The 13,923-nt window shown below is 56.8% G+C and overlaps 1 protein-coding gene across 4 annotated transcripts in view; it reads right to left on the bottom strand.

Moving 5' to 3' along the window:
- LOC138681656 (farnesyl pyrophosphate synthase-like) overlaps positions 1–2,814 on the bottom strand; it is a 59,743-nt gene extending 56,929 nt beyond the window's left edge. Inside the window, exon 1 of one of the 4 annotated variants that reach the window (XM_069769349.1) lies at positions 2,628–2,814. The gene's annotated coding sequence lies outside the window, so the exon portion shown is untranslated. Of the gene's footprint in view, positions 1–2,585 lie in introns of all 4 variants that reach the window. The other 3 variants (XM_069769375.1, XM_069769401.1, XM_069769382.1) reach the window with 3 other exon arrangements.
- Between the last annotated feature and the right edge of the window lie 11,109 nt (positions 2,815–13,923).

Raw genomic sequence — 13,923 nt, 5'->3', positions numbered from 1 at the left:
ACACTGTATATAGGGCACCCTGCACTGTATATATAGGGCAATACACTGTATATAAGGCACCGTGCACTGTATATATAGGACAGTACACTGTATATAGGGCACCCTGCACTGTATATAGGGCACCCTGCACTGTATATAGGGCAGTACACTGTATATAAGGCACCCTGCACTGTATATATAGGGCAGTACAGTGTATATAGGGCACCCTGCACTGTACATATAGGGCAATACACTGTATATAGGGCACCCTGCACTGTGTATATAGGGCAGTACACTGTATATAGGGCACCCTGCACTGTATATAGGGCAGTACACTGTATATAAGGCACTGTGCACTGTATATATAGGGCAGTACACTGTATATAGGGCACCCTGCACTGTGTATATAGGGCAGTACACTGTATATAGGGCACCCTGCACTGTATATAGGGCAGTACACTGTATATAGGGCACCCTGCACTGTGTATATAGGGCAGTACACTGTATATAGGGCACCCTGCACTGTATATAGGACAGTACACTGTATATAAGGCACCGTGCACTGTATATAGGGCAATACACTGTAGATAGGGCACCCTGCACTGTATATAGGGCACCATGCACTGTATATAGGGCAATACACTGTATATAGGGCACCCTGCACTGTATATATAGGGCAATACACTGTATATAGGGCACCGTGCACTGTATATATAGGGCAGTACAGTGTATATAGGGCACCCTGCACTGTATATAGGGCACCGTGCACTGTATATAGGGCACCCTGCACTGTATATATAGGGCAGTACACTGTATATAAGGCACCGTGCACTGTATATATAGGGCAGTACACTGTATATAGGGCACCCTGCACTGTATATATAGGACAGTACACTGTATATAGGGCACCCTGCACTGTATATAGGGCAGTACACTGTATATAGGGCACCCTGCACTGTATATAGGGCAATACACTGTATATAGGTCACCCTGCACTGTATATAGGGCAGTACACTGTATATATAGGGCAGTACACTGTATATAAGGCACCGTGCACTGTATATATAGGGCAGTACAGTGTATATAGGGCTCCCTGCACTGTATATATAGGGCAGTACAGTGTATATAGGGCTCCCTGCACTGTATATATAGGGCAGTACACTGTATATAGGGCTATACACTGTATATAGGGCACCCTGCACTGTATATATAGGGCAGTACACTGTATATAGGGCACCCTGCACTGTATATAGGGCACCCTGCACTGTATATATAGGGCAGTACACTGTATATAGGGCACCCTGCACTGTATATAGGGCAGTACACTGTATATAGGGCACCCTGCACTGTATATAGGGCAGTACACTGTATATAAGGCACCGTGCACTGTATATATAGGGCAGTACAGTGTATATAGGGCTCCCTGCACTGTATATAGGGCAGTACACTGTATATAAGGCACCGTGCACTGAATATATAGGGCAGTACACTGTATATAGGGCACCCTGCACTGTATATATAGAGCAGTACACTGTATATAGGGCACCCTGCACTGTATATAGGGCAGTACACTGTATATAGGGCACCCTGCACTGTATATATATAGAAGTACACTGTATATAAGGCACCGTGCACTGTATATATAGGGCAGTACACTGTATATAGGGCAGTACACTGTATATATAGGGCAGTACACTGTATATATAGGGCAGTACACTGTATATAGGGCAGTACACTGTATATAGGGCACCCTGCACTGTATATAGGGCAATACACTGTATATAGGGCACCCTGCACTGTATATATAGGGCAGTACACTGTATATAAGGCACCGTGCACTGTATATATAGGGCAGTACACTGTATATAGGGCAGTACACTGTATATATAGGGCAGTACACTGTATATAAGGCACCGTGCACTGTATATATAGGGCAGTACACTGTATATAGGGCACCCTGCACTGTATATAGGGCAATACACTGTATATAGGGCACCCTGCACTGTATATATAGGGCAGTACACTGTATATAAGGCACCGTGCACTGTATATATAGGGCAGTACACTGTATATAGGGCAGTACACTGTATATATAGGGCAGTACACTGTATATAAGGCACCGTGCACTGTATATATAGGGCAGTACACTGTATATATAGGGCAGTACACTGTATATAAGGCACCGTGCACTGTATATATAGGGCAGTACACTGTATATAGGGCAGTACACTGTATATAGGGCACCCTGCACTGTATATAGGGCAATACACTGTATATAGGGCACCCTGCACTGTATATATAGGGCAGTACACTGTATATAAGGCACCGTGCACTGTATATATAGGGCAGTACACTGTATATAGGGCAGTACACTGTATATATAGGGCAATACACTGTATATAGGGCACCGTGCACTGTATATAGGGCAGTACACTGTATATATAGGGCAATACACTGAATATAGGGCACCGTGCACTGTATATATAGGGCAGTACACTGTATATAGGGCAATACACTGTATATAGGGCACCGTGCACTGTATATATAGGGCAGTACACTGTATATAGGGCTCCCTGCTGCACTGTATACACCCATCTCTCTCTTACAGCATCCAGTGTGGCTCTGGGCTTCCGTACTTCTAGTCTCACCTGGCCAGTACTGCGGCGCTGGGCGGAGACAGCGACACCCGGAGGAGCAGATGATACTGGACTAGTGGACTGATGTCTCGATGAGAACAGGAGCGGTGCACGCCGGGAGCAGCTGGAGCTGACCGCTGATTGGCTGACACTGCCGAGTCCTGCGGTGCCGCCAACACCCAGGAGCTCGCTACACGTCAGCGCATGCGCAGTACATATAAACGGGAAAGCCTCCGTATATAGAAGCCAATCACCGCGCAGCATAGAGAAACACCCCGCCCACCAGTGCGTCTGATGACGGCGAGAGGCGTGAGGAAACAGCGGTGACGTCATCAGTAATCCATATAGTGTCATGGATCCGAGTCACTCACAGGGAGGGCCGCTGTCAGAGCGTCACTACCCGCACTGGGGTCTGTGGGCCCGGACATGGGAGCTGCCGGGAGCGTGTGTCACCCAGCAGGGCCGCCCGTCTGTGCCTCTGCTCTCCGAGCCCCAGGACGGGAGCGTCACTAGGAGCAAAAGCTACTGACTGCTGTATGTGTGTGCTGCACAGGAGAGGAGCTGCACCACAGCGGGGGCACTGCTGTACTGACTGCTGTATGTGTGTGCTGCACAGGAGAGGAGCTGCACCACAGCGGGGGCACTGCTGTACTGACTGCTGTATGTGTGTGCTGTACAGGAGAGGAGCTGCACCACAGCGGAGGCACTGCTGTACTGACTGCTGTATGTGTGTTCTGCACAGGAGAGGAGCTGCACCACAGCGGAGGCACTGCTGTACTGACTGCTGTATGTGTGTGCTGCACAGGAGAGGAGCTGCACCACAGCGGGGGCACTGCTGTACTGACTGCTGTATGTGTGTGCTGCACAGGAGAGGAGCTGCACCACAGCGGAGGCACTGCTGTACTGACTGCTGTACGTGTGTGCTGCACAGGAGAGGAGCTGCACCACAGCGGGGGCACTGCTGTACTGACTGCTGTATGTGTGCTGTACAGGAGAGGAGCTGCACCACAGCGGGGGCACTGCTGTACTGACTGCTGTATGTGTGTCCTGTACAGGAGAGGAGCTGCACCACAGCGGGGGCACTGCTGTACTGACTGCTGTATGTGTGCTGCACAGGAGAGGAGCTGCACCACAGCGGGGGCACTGCTGTACTGACTGCTGTATGTGTGTGCTGCACAGGAGAGGAGCTGCACCACAGCGGGGGCACTGCTGTACTGACTGCTGTATGTGTGTGCTGCACAAGAGAGGAGCTGCACCACAGCGGAGGCACTGCTGTACTGACTGCTGTATGTGTGTGCTGCACAGGAGAGGAGCTGCACCACAGCGGGGGCACTGCTGTACTGACTGCTGTATGTGTGTGCTGTACAGGAGAGGAGCTGCACCACAGCGGAGGCACTGCTGTACTGAATGCTGTATGTGTGTGCTGCACAGGAGAGGAGCTGCACCACAGCGGGGGCACTGCTGTATGTGTGTGCTGCACAAGAGAGGAGCTGCACCACAGCGGGGGCACTGCTGTACTGACTGCTGTATGTGTGTGCTGCACAGGAGAGGAGCTGCACCACAGCGGGGGCACTGCTGTACTGACTGCTGTATGTGTGTGCTGCACAAGAGAGGAGCTGCACCACAGCGGGGGCACTGCTGTACTGACTGCTGTGTGTGTGTGCTGCACAGGAGAGGAGCTGCACCACAGCGGGGGCACTGCTGTACTGACTGCTGTATGTGTGTGCTGCACAAGAGAGGAGCTGCACCACAGCGGGGGCACTGCTGTACTGACTGCTGTATGTGTGTGCTGTACAGGAGAGGAGCTGCACCACAGTGGGGGCACTGCTGTACTGACTGCTGTATGTGTGTGCTGCACAAGAGAGGAGCTGCACCACAGCGGGGGCACTGCTGTACTGACTGCTGTATGTGTGTGCTGCACAAGAGAGGAGCTGCACCACAGCGGGGGCACTGCTGTACTGACTGCTGTATGTGTGCTGCACAGGAGAGGAGCTGCACCACAGCGGAGGCACTGCTGTACTGACTGCTGTATGTGTGTGCTGCACAGGAGAGGAGCTGCACCACAGCGGGGGCACTGCTGTACTGACTGCTGTATGTGTGTGCTGTACAGGAGAGGAGCTGCACCACAGCGGGGGCACTGCTGTACTGACTGCTGTATGTGTGTGCTGCACAGGAGAGGGGCTGCACCACAGCGGGGGCACTGCTGTACTGACTGCTGTATGTGTGTGCTGCACAGGAGAGGAGCTGCACCACAGCGGGGGCACTGCTGTACTGACTGCTGTATGTGTGTGCTGCACAGGGGAGGAGCTGCACCACAGCGGAGGCACTGCTGTAATGACTGCTGTATGTGTGTGCTGCACAGGAGAGGGGCTGCACCACAGCGGGGGCACTGCTGTACTGACTGCTGTATGTGTGTGCTGCACAGGAGAGGAGCTGCACCACAGCGGGGGCACTGCTGTACTGACTGCTGTATGTGTGTGCTGCACAGGAGAGGGGCTGCACCACAGCGGGGGCACTGCTGTACTGACTGCTGTATGTGTGCTGTACAGGAGAGGGGCTGCACCACAGCGGGGGCACTGCTGTACTGACTGCTGTATGTGTGTGCTGCACAGGAGAGGAGCTGCACCACAGCGGGGGCACTGCTGTACTGACTGCTGTATGTGTGTGCTGCACAGGAGAGGAGCTGCACCACAGCGGAGGCACTGCTGTACTGACTGCTGTATGTGTGTGCTGCACAGGAGAGGAGCTGCACCACAGCGGGGGCACTGCTGTACTGACTGCTGTATGTGTGTGCTGTACAGGAGAGGAGCTGCACCACAGCGGAGGCACTGCTGTACTGACTGCTGTATGTGTGTTCTGCACAGGAGAGGAGCTGCACCACAGCGGAGGCACTGCTGTACTGACTGCTGTATGTGTGTGCTGCACAGGAGAGGAGCTGCACCACAGCGGGGGCACTGCTGTACTGACTGCTGTATGTGTGTGCTGCACAGGAGAGGAGCTGCACCACAGCGGAGGCACTGCTGTACTGACTGCTGTACGTGTGTGCTGCACAGGAGAGGAGCTGCACCACAGCGGGGGCACTGCTGTACTGACTGCTGTATGTGTGCTGTACAGGAGAGGAGCTGCACCACAGCGGGGGCACTGCTGTACTGACTGCTGTATGTGTGTCCTGTACAGGAGAGGAGCTGCACCACAGCGGGGGCACTGCTGTACTGACTGCTGTATGTGTGCTGCACAGGAGAGGAGCTGCACCACAGCGGGGGCACTGCTGTACTGACTGCTGTATGTGTGTGCTGCACAGGAGAGGAGCTGCACCACAGCGGGGGCACTGCTGTACTGACTGCTGTATGTGTGTGCTGCACAAGAGAGGAGCTGCACCACAGCGGAGGCACTGCTGTACTAACTGCTGTATGTGTGTGCTGCACAGGAGAGGAGCTGCACCACAGCGGGGGCACTGCTGTACTGACTGCTGTATGTGTGTGCTGTACAGGAGAGGAGCTGCACCACAGCGGAGGCACTGCTGTACTGAATGCTGTATGTGTGTGCTGCACAGGAGAGGAGCTGCACCACAGCGGGGGCACTGCTGTATGTGTGTGCTGCACAAGAGAGGAGCTGCACCACAGCGGGGGCACTGCTGTACTGACTGCTGTATGTGTGTGCTGCACAGGAGAGGAGCTGCACCACAGCGGGGGCACTGCTGTACTGACTGCTGTATGTGTGTGCTGCACAAGAGAGGAGCTGCACCACAGCGGGGGCACTGCTGTACTGACTGCTGTATGTGTGTGCTGTACAGGAGAGGAGCTGCACCACAGTGGGGGCACTGCTGTACTGACTGCTGTATGTGTGTGCTGCACAAGAGAGGAGCTGCACCACAGCGGGGGCACTGCTGTACTGACTGCTGTATGTGTGTGCTGCACAAGAGAGGAGCTGCACCACAGCGGGGGCACTGCTGTACTGACTGCTGTATGTGTGCTGCACAGGAGAGGAGCTGCACCACAGCGGAGGCACTGCTGTACTGACTGCTGTATGTGTGTGCTGCACAGGAGAGGAGCTGCACCACAGCGGGGGCACTGCTGTACTGACTGCTGTATGTGTGTGCTGTACAGGAGAGGAGCTGCACCACAGCGGGGGCACTGCTGTACTGACTGCTGTATGTGTGTGCTGCACAGGAGAGGGGCTGCACCACAGCGGGGGCACTGCTGTACTGACTGCTGTATGTGTGTGCTGCACAGGAGAGGAGCTGCACCACAGCGGGGGCACTGCTGTACTGACTGCTGTATGTGTGTGCTGCACAGGGGAGGAGCTGCACCACAGCGGAGGCACTGCTGTAATGACTGCTGTATGTGTGTGCTGCACAGGAGAGGGGCTGCACCACAGCGGGGGCACTGCTGTACTGACTGCTGTATGTGTGTGCTGCACAGGAGAGGAGCTGCACCACAGCGGGGGCACTGCTGTACTGACTGCTGTATGTGTGTTCTGTACAGGAGAGGAGGAGCTGCACAGCAGCGGGGGCACTGCTGTACTGACTGCTGTATGTGTGCTGCACAGGAGAGGAGCTGCCCCACAGCGGGGGCACTGCTGTACTGACTGCTGTATGTGTGCTGCACAGGAGAGGAGCTGCACCACAGCGGGGCACTGCTGTACGTGTGTGCTGTACAGGAGAGGAGCTGCACCACAGCGGGGCACTGCTGTACTGACTGCTGTATGTGTGTGCTGCACAGGAGAGGAGATGCACTACAGCGGGGGCACTGCTGTACTGACTGCTGTATGTGTGCTGCACAGGAGAGGAGCTGCACCACAGCGGGGGCACTGCTGTACTGACTGCTGTATGTGTGTGCTGTACAGGAGAGGAGCTGCACCACAGCGGGGGCACTGCTGTACTGACTGCTGTGTGTGTGTGCTGCACAGGAGAGGAGCTGCACCACAGCGGGGGCACTGCTGTACTAACTGCTGTGTGTTCTGTACAGGAGAGGAGCTGCACCACAGCGAAGGCACTGCTGTACTGACTGCTGTATGTGTGTGCTGCACAGGAGAGGGGCTGCACCACAGCGGGGGCACTGCTGTACTGACTGCTGTATGTGTGTGCTGCAGAGGAGAGGAGCTGCACCACAGCGGGGGCACTGCTGTACTGACTGCTGTGTGTGTGTGCTGCACAGGAGAGGAGCTGCAACACAGCGGGGGCACTGCTGTACTGACTGCTGTATGTGTGTGCTGCACAGGAGAGGAGCTGCACCACAGCGGGGGCACTGCTGTACTGACTGCTGTATGTGTGTGCTGCACAGGAGAGGAGCTGCACCACAGCGGAGGCACTGCTGTACTGACTGATGTATGTGTGTGCTGCACAGGAGAGGAGCTGCACCACAGCGGGGGCACTGCTGTACTGACTGCTGTATGTGTGTGCTGCAGAGGAGATGAGCTGCACCACAGCGGGGGCACTGCTGTACTGACTGCTGTATGTGTGTGCTGCAGAGGAGAGGAGCTGCACCACAGCGGGGGCACTGCTGTACTGACTGCTGTATGTGTGTGTGCTGCACAGGAGAGGAGCTGCACCACAGCGGAGGCACTGCTGTACTGACTGCTGTGTGTGTGTGCTGCACAGGAGAGGAGCTGCACCACAGCGGGGGCACTGCTGTACTAACTGCTGTGTGTTCTGTACAGGAGAGGAGCTGCACCACAGCGGAGGCACTGCTGTACTGACTGCTGTATGTGTGTGCTGCACAGGAGAGGAGCTGCACCACAGCGGGGGCACTGCTGTACTGACTGCTGTATGTGTGTGCTGCACAGGAGAGGGGCTGCACCACAGCGGGGGCACTGCTGTACTGACTGCTGTATGTGTGTGCTGTACAGGAGAGGAGCTGCACCACAGCGGGGGCACTGCTGTACTGACTGCTGTATGTGTGTGCTGCACAAGAGAGGAGCTGCACCACAGCGGGGGCACTGCTGTACTGACTGCTGTATGTGTGTGCTGTACAGGAGAGGAGCTGCACCACAGTGGGGGCACTGCTGTACTGACTGCTGTATGTGTGTGCTGCACAAGAGAGGAGCTGCACCACAGCGGGGGCACTGCTGTACTGACTGCTGTATGTGTGCTGCACAGGAGAGGAGCTGCACCACAGCGGAGGCACTGCTGTACTGACTGCTGTATGTGTGTGCTGCACAGGAGAGGAGCTGCACCACAGCGGGGGCACTGCTGTACTGACTGCTGTATGTGTGTGCTGTACAGGAGAGGAGCTGCACCACAGCGGGGGCACTGCTGTACTGACTGCTGTATGTGTGTGCTGCACAGGAGAGGGGCTGCACCACAGCGGGGGCACTGCTGTACTGACTGCTGTATGTGTGTGCTGCACAGGAGAGGAGCTGCACCACAGCGGGGGCACTGCTGTACTGACTGCTGTATGTGTGTGCTGCACAGGGGAGGAGCTGCACCACAGCGGAGGCACTGCTGTAATGACTGCTGTATGTGTGTGCTGCACAGGAGAGGGGCTGCACCACAGCGGGGGCACTGCTGTACTGACTGCTGTATGTGTGTGCTGCACAGGAGAGGAGCTGCACCACAGCGGGGGCACTGCTGTACTGACTGCTGTATGTGTGTGCTGCACAGGAGAGGAGCTGCACCACAGCGGGGGCACTGCTGTACTGACTGCTGTATGTGTGTGCTGCACAGGAGAGGGGCTGCACCACAGCGGGGGCACTGCTGTACTGACTGCTGTATGTGTGCTGTACAGGAGAGGGGCTGCACCACAGCGGGGGCACTGCTGTACTGACTGCTGTATGTGTGTGCTGCACAGGAGAGGAGCTGCACCACAGCGGGGGCACTGCTGTACTGACTGCTGTATGTGTGTGCTGCACAGGAGAGGAGCTGCACCACAGCGGAGGCACTGCTGTACTGACTGCTGTATGTGTGTGCTGCACAGGAGAGGAGCTGCACCACAGCGGGGGCACTGCTGTACTGACTGCTGTATGTGTGTGCTGCACAGGAGAGGAGCTGCACCACAGCGGAGGCACTGCTGTACTGACTGCTGTATGTGTGTGCTGCACAGGAGAGGAGCTGCACCACAGCGGGGGCACTGCTGTACTGACTGCTGTATGTGTGTGCTGCACAGGAGAGGAGCTGCACCACAGCGGGGGCACTGCTGTACTGACTGCTGTATGTGTGTGCTGCACAGGAGAGGGGCTGCACCACAGCGGGGGCACTGCTGTACTGACTGCTGTGTGTGTGTGCTGCACAGGAGAGGAGCTGCACCACAGCGGGGGCACTGCTGTACTGACTACTGTATGTGTGTTCTGTACAGGAGAGGAGCTGCACAGCAGCGGGGGCACTGCTGTACTGACTGCTGTATGTGTGTGCTGTACAGGAGAGGAGCTGCACCACAGCGGGGGCACTGCTGTACTGACTGCTGTATGTGTGTGCTGCACAGGAGAGGAGCTGCCCCACAGCGGGGGCACTGCTGTACTGACTGCTGTATGTGTGCTGCACAGGAGAGGAGCTGCACCACAGCGGGGCACTGCTGTACGTGTGTGCTGTACAGGAGAGGAGCTGCACCACAGCGGGGCACTGCTGTACTGACTGCTGTATGTGTGTGCTGCACAGGAGAGGAGATGCACTACAGCGGGGGCACTGCTGTACTGACTGCTGTATGTGTGCTGCACAGGAGAGGAGCTGCACCACAGCGGGGGCACTGCTGTACTGACTGCTGTATGTGTGTGCTGTACAGGAGAGGAGCTGCACCACAGCGGGGGCACTGCTGTACTGACTGCTGTGTGTGTGTGCTGCACAGGAGAGGAGCTGCACCACAGCGGGGGCACTGCTGTACTAACTGCTGTGTGTTCTGTACAGGAGAGGAGCTGCACCACAGCGAAGGCACTGCTGTACTGACTGCTGTATGTGTGTGCTGCACAGGAGAGGGGCTGCACCACAGCGGGGGCACTGCTGTACTGACTGCTGTATGTGTGTGCTGCAGAGGAGAGGAGCTGCACCACAGCGGGGGCACTGCTGTACTGACTGCTGTGTGTGTGTGCTGCACAGGAGAGGAGCTGCAACACAGCGGGGGCACTGCTGTACTGACTGCTGTATGTGTGTGCTGCACAGGAGAGGAGCTGCACCACAGCGGGGGCACTGCTGTACTGACTGCTGTATGTGTGTGCTGCACAGGAGAGGAGCTGCACCACAGCGGAGGCACTGCTGTACTGACTGATGTATGTGTGTGCTGCACAGGAGAGGAGCTGCACCACAGCGGGGGCACTGCTGTACTGACTGCTGTATGTGTGTGCTGCAGAGGAGAGGGGCTGCACCACAGCGGGGGCACTGCTGTACTGACTGCTGTATGTGTGTGCTGCAGAGGAGATGAGCTGCACCACAGCGGGGGCACTGCTGTACTGACTGCTGTATGTGTGTGCTGTACAGGAGAGGAGCTGCACCACAGCGGAGGCACTGCTGTACTGACTGCTGTATGTGTGTTCTGCACAGGAGAGGAGCTGCACCACAGCGGAGGCACTGCTGTACTGACTGCTGTATGTGTGTGCTGCACAGGAGAGGAGCTGCACCACAGCGGGGGCACTGCTGTACTGACTGCTGTATGTGTGTGCTGTACAGGAGAGGAGCTGCACCACAGCGGGGGCACTGCTGTACTGACTGCTGTATGTGTGTGCTGTACAGGAGAGGAGCTGCACCACAGCGGGGGCACTGCTGTACTGACTGCTGTATGTGTGTGCTGCACAGGAGAGGAGCTGCACCACAGCGGGGGCACTGCTGTACTGACTGCTGTATGTGTGTGCTGTACAGGAGAGGAGCTGCACCACAGCGGAGGCACTGCTGTACTGACTGCTGTATGTGTGTTCTGCACAGGAGAGGAGCTGCACCACAGCGGAGGCACTGCTGTACTGACTGCTGTATGTGTGTGCTGCACAGGAGAGGAGCTGCACCACAGCGGGGGCACTGCTGTACTGACTGCTGTATGTGTGTGCTGTACAGGAGAGGAGCTGCACCACAGCGGGGGCACTGCTGTACTGACTGCTGTATGTGTGTGCTGTACAGGAGAGGAGCTGCACCACAGCGGGGGCACTGCTGTACTGACTGCTGTATGTGTGCTGCACAGGAGAGGAGCTGCATCACAGCGGGGGCACTGCTGTACTGACTGCTGTATGTGTGTGCTGTACAGGAGAGGAGCTGCACCACAGCGGGGGCACTGCTGTACTGACTGCTGTATGTGTGTGCTGCACAGGAGAGGAGCTGCACCACAGCGGGGGCACTGCTGTACTGACTGCTGTATGTGTGTCCTGTACAGGAGAGGAGCTGCACCACAGCGGGGGCACTGCTGTACTGACTGATGTATGTGTGTGCTGCACAGGAGAGGAGCTGCACCACAGCGGGGCACTGCTGTACTGACTGCTGTATGTGTGTGCTGCACAGGAGAGGAGCTGCACCACAGCGGGGGCACTGCTGTACTGACTGCTGTATGTGTGTGCTGCACAGGAGAGGAGCTGCACCACAGCGGGGGCACTGCTGTACTGACTGCTGTATGTGTGTGCTGTACAGGAGAGGAGCTGCACCACAGCGGAGGCACTGCTGTACTGACTGCTGTATGTGTGTTCTGCACAGGAGAGGAGCTGCACCACAGCGGAGGCACTGCTGTACTGACTGCTGTATGTGTGTGCTGCACAGGAGAGGAGCTGCACCACAGCGGGGGCACTGCTGTACTGACTGCTGTATGTGTGTGCTGCACAGGAGAGGAGCTGCACCACAGCGGAGGCACTGCTGTACTGACTGCTGTACGTGTGTGCTGCACAGGAGAGGAGCTGCACCACAGCGGGGGCACTGCTGTACTGACTGCTGTATGTGTGTGCTGCACAAGAGAGGAGCTGCACCACAGCGGAGGCACTGCTGTACTGACTGCTGTATGTGTGTGCTGCACAGGAGAGGAGCTGCACCACAGCGGGGGCACTGCTGTACTGACTGCTGTATGTGTGTGCTGTACAGGAGAGGAGCTGCACCACAGCGGAGGCACTGCTGTACTGAATGCTGTATGTGTGTGCTGCACAGGAGAGGAGCTGCACCACAGCGGGGGCACTGCTGTATGTGTGTGCTGCACAAGAGAGGAGCTGCACCACAGCGGGGGCACTGCTGTACTGACTGCTGTATGTGTGTGCTGCACAGGAGAGGAGCTGCACCACAGCGGGGGCACTGCTGTACTGACTGCTGTATGTGTGTGCTGCACAAGAGAGGAGCTGCACCACAGCGGGGGCACTGCTGTACTGACTGCTGTGTGTGTGTGCTGCACAGGAGAGGAGCTGCACCACAGCGGGGGCACTGCTGTACTGACTGCTGTATGTGTGTGCTGCACAAGAGAGGAGCTGCACCACAGCGGGGGCACTGCTGTACTGACTGCTGTATGTGTGTGCTGTACAGGAGAGGAGCTGCACCACAGTGGGGGCACTGCTGTACTGACTGCTGTATGTGTGTGCTGCACAAGAGAGGAGCTGCACCACAGCGGGGGCACTGCTGTACTGACTGCTGTATGTGTGTGCTGCACAAGAGAGGAGCTGCACCACAGCGGGGGCACTGCTGTACTGACTGCTGTATGTGTGCTGCACAGGAGAGGAGCTGCACCACAGCGGAGGCACTGCTGTACTGACTGCTGTATGTGTGTGCTGCACAGGAGAGGAGCTGCACCACAGCGGGGGCACTGCTGTACTGACTGCTGTATGTGTGTGCTGTACAGGAGAGGAGCTGCACCACAGCGGGGGCACTGCTGTACTGACTGCTGTATGTGTGTGCTGCACAGGAGAGGGGCTGCACCACAGCGGGGGCACTGCTGTACTGACTGCTGTATGTGTGTGCTGCACAGGAGAGGAGCTGCACCACAGCGGGGGCACTGCTGTACTGACTGCTGTATGTGTGTGCTGCACAGGGGAGGAGCTGCACCACAGCGGAGGCACTGCTGTAATGACTGCTGTATGTGTGTGCTGCACAGGAGAGGGGCTGCACCACAGCGGGGGCACTGCTGTACTGACTGCTGTATGTGTGTGCTGCACAGGAGAGGAGCTGCACCACAGCGGGGGCACTGCTGTACTGACTGCTGTATGTGTGTGCTGCACAGGAGAGGGGCTGCACCACAGCGGGGGCACTGCTGTACTGACTGCTGTATGTGTGCTGTACAGGAGAGGGGCTGCACCACAGCGGGGGCACTGCTGTACTGACTGCTGTATGTGTGTGCTGCACAGGAGAGGAGCTGCACCACAGCGGGGGCACTGCTGTACTGACTGCTGTATGTGTGTGCTGCACAGGAGAGGAGCTGCACCACAGCGGAGG

This window comes from Ranitomeya imitator, chromosome 1, assembly GCF_032444005.1.
Source record: "Ranitomeya imitator isolate aRanImi1 chromosome 1, aRanImi1.pri, whole genome shotgun sequence".
Classification (NCBI taxonomy): domain Eukaryota; kingdom Metazoa; phylum Chordata; class Amphibia; order Anura; family Dendrobatidae; genus Ranitomeya; species Ranitomeya imitator.
The sequence above is the reverse complement of the archived record's forward strand: the minus strand, read 5'-3'. Positions and strand labels throughout refer to the sequence as shown.